Source organism: Nicotiana sylvestris, chromosome 4 (genome assembly GCF_000393655.2).
Source record: "Nicotiana sylvestris chromosome 4, ASM39365v2, whole genome shotgun sequence".
NCBI classification, from domain to species: Eukaryota; Viridiplantae; Streptophyta; class Magnoliopsida; order Solanales; family Solanaceae; genus Nicotiana; species Nicotiana sylvestris.
In genome coordinates, this window is record NC_091060.1 from 180,604,580 (window position 1) to 180,613,135 (window position 8,556).

The window sequence follows — 8,556 nt, forward strand, 5'->3', positions numbered from 1 at the left end:
AGTTAAGATCTTGCTCTACTCAATCTTATATGCAATCTAGAATTCCCTCTTCCGAGTTCAATCCTAGATTCGTAGATAGTATTCAATTGGTGATTAAGCAATCCAATAATTAAGCGCAAGATTGAATAAATAAACCAATATGATAAAATAATAAGAACAATTCAAACTTCAAACTACAACGTTCATGTAGCACCCAAAACTCTAGAACTAATGGACTATGAAATTAAAGGAAGAGAAGAGAAGAAAAACTAGTTAGAAGCATCCTCCAAGCGTGGTATATGTTCCTCCACGTCTAAAGTGTGTCCCTAGGTCTAGGATGTGTCAAAGGTCTGTTAGATCTCTTCAAAGTAACGTTTTTCCATGTATATATACCAAGTAGGGTTGGGCCCAGACGAAAACACCTCCTCCCGCGCGAAATAGGACTCTGGCTCTGTAAATTTTGTACAGCCGCGCCGCACCCTGCGGCCGCTAATGGAAATTATCAGCAGCCTCAACTTTTCGCATCAGGCAGCATTTTACACTGCTGCGCCACGCCTTGCGGCGGCCCATGCGGCGCGACAGTGTAATTTTCTCAGAGTGAAGTTATTTCGTCCTCTTTTAACATCCGAACTTGGTACACAACCTTCGAACACGATCCCGGCTTAATGTCTTGGGCTTTTACTCAGACTTCAAAGCTCCAAATCACTTGAATTCATTCTATAACGCCTACATAGATCGGAATCACTCCTACAAGGCATAAAACACATATTTAGTGCAAAACACTAGCGATTAAAGCTCAAACTCAATTAAAGTGTAGTAAATTAGAGTGTAATAAGCGACTAAAATATGCAATTATAGCCTATCATCAACACCCCACACTTAAACCATTGCTCGTCCTCGAGCAATCAAACTACACTTTATATAGACACAACCTTTTTAAGCAATTCTCCTAATTCATCACACCAAGAATATTTAAAATAGACTAAGCGCAAGAGTGTAACATCTTAACCTCAAGATTTGACTCACAAGTACCACGCATTATTCGCAACTCACCCACTTACTCTAACATAGAGATCACTGACATTACCTTTCCTTCATGAATCAAGTGCCCTCACACAACAAAAGAGAGTAGTTCCGCACACTAAAATTTAAGAATAATTAGGAACTCAAGATAGAAAGAATTCACTCACTCTCAGAAATAACATTCATATGCCACAAAAGATGCACCATAGGCTTGCCGGTAGTGTATTACTCTACTAATCGAGCTCATTCATTCTAGGATCAAGTAGGACTTTATTTGGCTGTAATGCAGGCTACGGGACGGGTATGATACATTTAGATATAAGAGTGACTATACCTCCCTAAGCACTTTAATACATACACTTTAACGTTGAAAACCCACATTTATGTCAAACCATAACTCCACTTTCACATCAATGTACATTAACTCCATACTTCTTTAAGCACAATTACATCAACAATCACCACTATCAGCAATACAACTAATTTTTTTCCTTTTCAATTCATGTGGCTCTTACTTTTTCAAAACAGTGCACCTTTCTCCTTAATTCATTATTTCCACTTAAAAGCCAACCCAACCATCCCACACTTTAACTTTTACAAAGTTCATAACAATTCAACTGCTCATGAGAGGTGAAAAGGTTCAAATAGATGGTTAATTCAAACAAAAGGGTAAAACTTGTAATGTGGTTGCCAAAAAAACAGGATTACAGGCTCAAAGGGGTTAACTATGATACATAACAATTAGGCGGGTAATATATTTATATGACTCAACAATTAAGATTGTATGAAGATAGTCGTATGGACTGCTCGAGGTGACACGTTTGGTATTTCGGCACGAGTATTGTGAGTAGTAATCTTACCATAATTTGTGTTTTCATAACCTGCATGGTTTATTGTTGCTCCCAAACGCACACGCAAGTATACGTGGTTGACAAGTAATATAGGATTGTAAGTCCAGATATCGTACCCACAGGGACTTGTGATTAACTATCAACTAAATTAAACCAAACAATTAATCTATTCAAGCGAATCCTAAAGTATGAATATTTAACTAAAATTAATCTAAAGTAACAAATTAAGAGATCAAAGAAAACAACGACAAGCTTAACGGCGAATTCAATGTGGGTGAATATTCTAGAGTTATGGGTTAGCTAACAATCCCGTTGAGTTTTCCACTTAAATCGTCTAATTAATTTATCTGGTTTATTGGTTGACAGAGTTAATATTGCTCGTAGCCTTCTCCCGAAGTACAACTCGCCTATTCAAGCTAATCTAATGCCTATATTCCTATGGAATTAGAATTAACAAGAACGCATTAGTAATTCCTGTATAGTAACCAAGCAAGGCGATTAGGTATATTCCTATCCTAACCGCAAATCCGCCCTCCCTAAGAGTTAAGATCTTGCTCTACTCAATCTTATATGTAATCTAGAATTCCCTCTCCCGAGTTCAATCCTAGATTCGTAGATAGTATTCAATTGGTGATCAAACAATCCAATAATTAAGCGCAAGATTGAATAAATAAACCAATATGATAAAATAATAAGAACAATTCAAACTTCAAACTACAACATTTATGTAGCACCCAAAACTCTAGAACTAATGGACTATGAAATTAAAGGAAGAGAAGAGAAGAAAAACTAGTTAGAAGCCTCCTCCAAGCGTGGTGTATGTTCCTCCATGTCTAAAGTGTGTACCTAGGTCTAAGATGTGTCAAAAGTCTGTTAGATTTCTTCAAAGTAACGTTTTTCCATGTATATATACCAAGTAGGGTTGGGCCCAGACGAAAACACCTTCTCCCGCCCGAAATAGGACTCTGGCTCTGTAAATTTTGTACAGTCGTGCCGCACCCTGCGACCACTAATGGAAATTATCAGCAGCCCCAAATTTTCGCATCAGGCAGTATTTTACACTGCTGCACCGCGCCTTGCGGCGGCCCATGCGGCGCAGCAGTGTAATTTTCTCAGAGTGAACTTATTTCGTCCTCTTTTAACATCCGGACTTGGTACATGACCTCCAAACACGATCCCGTCTTAATGTCTTGGGCTTTTACTCAGACTTCAAAGCTCCAAATCACTTGAATTCATTCCATAATGCCTACATAGATCGGAATCACTCCTACAAGGCATAAAACACATATTTAGTGCAAAACACTAGTGATTAAAGCTCAAACTCAATTAAAGTGCAGTAAATTAGAGTGTAATAAGCAACTAAAATATGCAATTATAGCCTATCATCATTTATATATGATTTTGAAAATAACTCTATTACTGATGCTTTGAAATTGTGTCACGCCCCGAACTTGGGCCTGGACGTAACACGACACTCGGTGCCTGACTACATGTGACCGAGCGAACCAACTGGCTGGCTGAATCAACATGTGGTATCATAACATACTGGATGCGGAAGATAAACTAACACATGCTGATATACAGAAAGTCTGGATGATATAAATCAAAGTGCGGAAATACTAATACAATTCTGAAACATATTTGTAGCCAACATAACTTAATATGAAAAGCCCGTGACTTTGTCTAACTGTAACTCTAGTCTACGAAGCCTCTAATGAAGTAATGAAAACACTCACTGTCTAAAAAAAATATTGAAGACTGTAAGGTAATGATAATGCCCCGAAAGAACTGGGATCACCAAATAGCTGGTACGAGAATCCTAGCGCTTGGAATCATCAACCTGTAATTCATTGCCTGCATTGTGAGATGCAGGCCCCGGGTAAAAAGTGACGTCAGCTATAATAACTGATAACTGATAACTGAATTGAGAATTTATAATTGATAACTGAAATGATAACTATTCAAACTGAAACTGAAATGATAACTGAACTGATAACTGGTAACTGATATGATAGCTGATAACTGAACGACAACTAATAATTGAACTGAAAGGAAGTAAGGATATGAATACTCCCTCTTCTGAATGATGAACAACCTGTTTATCTGAATATTAAACTGCGGCCTCATACTGAGTTACATAATACTGGAATACTGAATAGGACTAGAATGAGACATGTATTCTTGAACTGGTTATGAACACTGAAACTTCAATTGTTTATGACATGCTGAGTAAGCTACACTGACACTTAGGGACATCAAGCCCAAGTCTATATTAAATATGAACTAAGCTCACAACGTTTAGAATGAAAGTCATGAACGAGTTACGAAGCTAGAGAATAGAAGTTCTACAACTATTCAAGGAACTAGGCTTAACTATATTTCTGAGGCAATTGATACGTCTTAAAAGAAACGTAATGTAGGAAGAATCATTAACATTCCCAAACATAGAGAGTTAGCCTCACATACCTTAACTTCCTGTTCTTGAGCGTAATACAATATTTGCCAACCCTTTCAACTTCAATCTATATAAATACAAGTCAAAGGGATTCCATATTAGCAATAATACTCATGTTTTGGTCACTTAGGCATTTTATCAAACACTTGGTGGCATAAAGCTTCATAGCCCTTATTAATGGTGTCTTACACCCAATAACCCATTCGCTTGCTTCTAGATAAATTTTAAAGTTTCAAATGGTTATAATCAACATCATTCTTTATCACCCATAACGTAATCAACACCCATAACCAATCAACAACCCAAACCTATCACCGTTTATGCTTTTCTATCAAACCCATCAACTCATATCTCATGAACTACAGTCTATAATCTTTAATTCAATGATAGAATCAATTAGAGGGTGAATATATTACCTTTTTGACGTTCAATCTCCTTGAATTCGAGTTCTAGGGTTTCTTATCTCAACAATAATGTCCCAATCAAATATCCAATGATATGGAGGGTTTACCCATGTTAATAAGATGTTGAGGAATTGAAATAAACATAGAATCATCATTAGAACTTACCTTGGGTGGTGGAGGGACCTTTAAGGAGTTAGGTTTTTGAGAGTTTTCCTTTCTAGGACAAGTTTTTATGTTTTGGGGCTGTAAGGGATGAAATAGGGCTAAAAAACGACTTCCTAAGTCATCCACCGCGTCCCGGTTGGCGCAGCCGCGGTCCCAACCGCAGTTAATCACTGGAACACTGCCTCGCCACCACGGTCGCGGTAAAACGCGGCAGGACCGCGATGGTTTCATACCATTCTGTAAAATGGGCATAACGTCTTGCACAGAGCTCCATTTTGGCTCCATAATATATCGTTGGAAAGGTATTTCAAAGGCCTACAACGTTCATCCTTTGAGTTTTTCCAGATTCCTTACTCAGTTTCACTAAAACCTTCTTGAAGATAGACCTTCTGCAAACTTAGTCAATTTTGCCAAATCTTATGCACCTCACTTTCCATCTTGATTTTGAAACAACTATTTTCACCCATAATCATCCCAATGGGACTTCACATGTTCAAAATATATCCTTACTACTCCTTTAACTCATTCATACCTAAGTCAAATTTTTACGGGGTGTTACATTATCTCCCCCTTGGGATCATTCGTCCTCGAATGATTGTCCTAACTGTAACTTCTGCTAACTCCGGATCTTAAACGGGTCTGCTGCAACCATGAACTTTCATCAACACTTTCATACTAAACATAATGAATACATGATTACTGAGCTGTTGAGATACCGAACTGAACTGCATTAACTGAATATTGATCTGCCATGAATACGTGAATACTGAACTAACATGGATATCTGAATATTGAACTGGCACGAATATTTGAGAGTTGAACTAACATCAATATAAAAGTACTAAGATGGCATGAATATCTAAGTATTGGACTGACATGAGTAGCTGAGTATTGAACGGACTTGAATAACTGAGTATTGAACTAATACGAGTATCTGAGTACTGAACTGGCATGAGTATTTGAGTGCTGGAAACTTGAATGTTATAACATGACACGTGAAATACCGATTGTACCACCGCTAACTCTGGTGGTAACTCCAACTCATAAGCTAATTGACTGATCCTTCACAAGATTCTATACGACCCAACATAGCAGGGACTATGCTTCCCCTTCTTTTCAAATCTCATAACGCCTTTCACAGGCAAAACTTTCAAAAACATCCAATCATCAACTTGAAACTCTAGGTCTCTATGCCGCACGCTCGAATAGGACATTTTGGCGGCTCTGAGTTTTCTTCAAACGCTCTTGAATCAACTTAACTTTCTCTATAGTCCGATAGACCAAATAAGGTCCTAACAACTCCACTTCTCCCACTTCAAACCAACCAATTGGTGATTTACACCTTCCCCCACACATAGCTTTGTACGGTGCCATCTTGATACTAGAATGGTAGGTTATTATTAGCAAGGACAATAAGAGGTATGTGATCATCCCAATTACTTTTAACATCAAGGAAATATCCTCAATTGTTTGAACAATGCGCTCTGCCTAGCCATCTTTTTTAGGATGAAAAATGTGTGCCTAATCATTTCTGAAAGAACTTCTAAAAGTTCATTTTAAATCAAGCACCACAGTCCCAAATGACGGACCACGGAGTCCCATGTAATTAGATGATTTCCTGAATGTATAACTTGGTATAATCTTCTGTTGAACCTGTAGTCTTTACTGGCAAGAAATGTGCTGACTTGGTAAGTCGATTTACAATCATCCAATCAAATCATGCTTTTAAAATGAGAAATATAATCCCGTTTATAAATTTCATATTGACCATATCCACACAAAATATGTGTATTCTGTGATAAAACACTAGGCTTTCTTCTGCTCGACGTTCACTTGCTGACAATTAAGACAATTGGCCGCAAGTCTGCGACGTTCTTTTTCATGTAGTTATCCAATCAATCTCCTTGGTCATGATGTATATTTGGGGGACCTGGATGGAAATAATACCAGGAATTATAGGCTTCTAACATGATCTTCCCTTTTTAAGTCCATCTATGTCTGGAACACACAATCTTGGTACCTCAAAGTACCATCATCTCCCCCTTATTCGAAAGCCATCATCGTATACTTGTGAATCTCCTCTTTCAGCTACAACAAGTAGGGATCATCAAACTATTTCTCCTTTAGTTCGCCTACTAAGGGGGAACAAGTCATATTCTAGACAACAAATCTATCATCTTTTAGAGTCCGAAGTCGAACTCCTATCTTGGCTGGTGAACTTCTGTTACCAGAGTTCTCTTATCTACCTCAATCATGAGTTATACTTCCCACACTTTATCTTCTTAAGAACTTCCTGAAAACACTTATAGAATTGTTATGAGCTAAGTCTTTAACCAGTACTCCGAAGACTAGAGTCTCGTGCAATGGCACTACCCTCGTGATACATAACTGGGCATGATTCTATAGCTTTCTGTGATCACTTTATCATCAATAACTAAGCTCGATGATCATTCTACTCACTTTGTTTTTCTTACACATGCTAGACATAATCCATGTGGTAATTATACAATTTTCCCTCATTACGGAACTGATTTTATTTTCATATCCCATGCTAACTATTCGAGTTTCAAATCTCCATCTGGACTTACTGATGGTTCTCACATCACCCCTTAGACCAAAGATCTTATACTTGTGGATCCTTATCCTTTTTGTTGGGATCCAAATAACTTTCCTTATTTTCTGCAATTCTTTGCACTCTACGAATGACGACTCATTCCAACTTACTTTTGAGAAATCTTTCTTACTAGGAAAAACGAAATTATTCACTTAACTGAAAGTTAATGTATTCACAACTATAATATACAATCTTAATGATTTAACTCTACTAACACTGTCAATCCTGGAGAAACCATATTATGAAAATTCCTAAAGGCTATTCTTCTATAGTTTTCTCTCTCACTGCCTAGCTGATTGTTTTTCCACTGCCACTGTACTTCTAGTTTAACTTAAACTCTTTGGGTTCTAATACATGAGTTTGGTATTTCAAACTGCCATCCATCACTAGAAATAACCTGGCTAAGTGAATCAAATTGTACCTCTACTAGCTCTGGTGAAATTGCTAATTTCTTGTATCTACTCAACACTTACTTAATATCCTTTTTCTAACCACCTGCTAGCATCATATTTTCTTCCCCTGCTTTGAATAACTAAAATGAAGAATAAGGTTACTTCTAACTTCCCTCATTATCTGACCATATTTTTTTACCGTGTACTATCATTCTTTTTGAACTATGCACATGGATCACACTTAGGGAAAGTTCATCTGTCTTAAACTAAATTGGAATATCTAACCCCAAACTTTCTATACACTTCAAAATCATATCAGATTATAAACCTCCAACCTAAACATATAGTCACATCAAGGGGAACTATCATATCTTTTATCTCACAATAATAGCCACTTCGTATATAAATTCACTAACATGGTACTTTCTAGTTCTGATTTGAATAAATATGAACAACTTAAAATCATTCCCTGAAATTCACTATTGGTTGCTCTTGGTTCTTATTTCATACATCATATCTTCTAGTCATTTGCATGAATTGTACGAAATCACATCATTGGTAATAACAAACGTTTCTGACTCCTAGGTATTTTACCCTTAGGCTCTTTTCTGTCCAAAACTATAGTGACCAATGTTGGGGTCTGACATCCAAACTATTATCATCCAACTTGTGG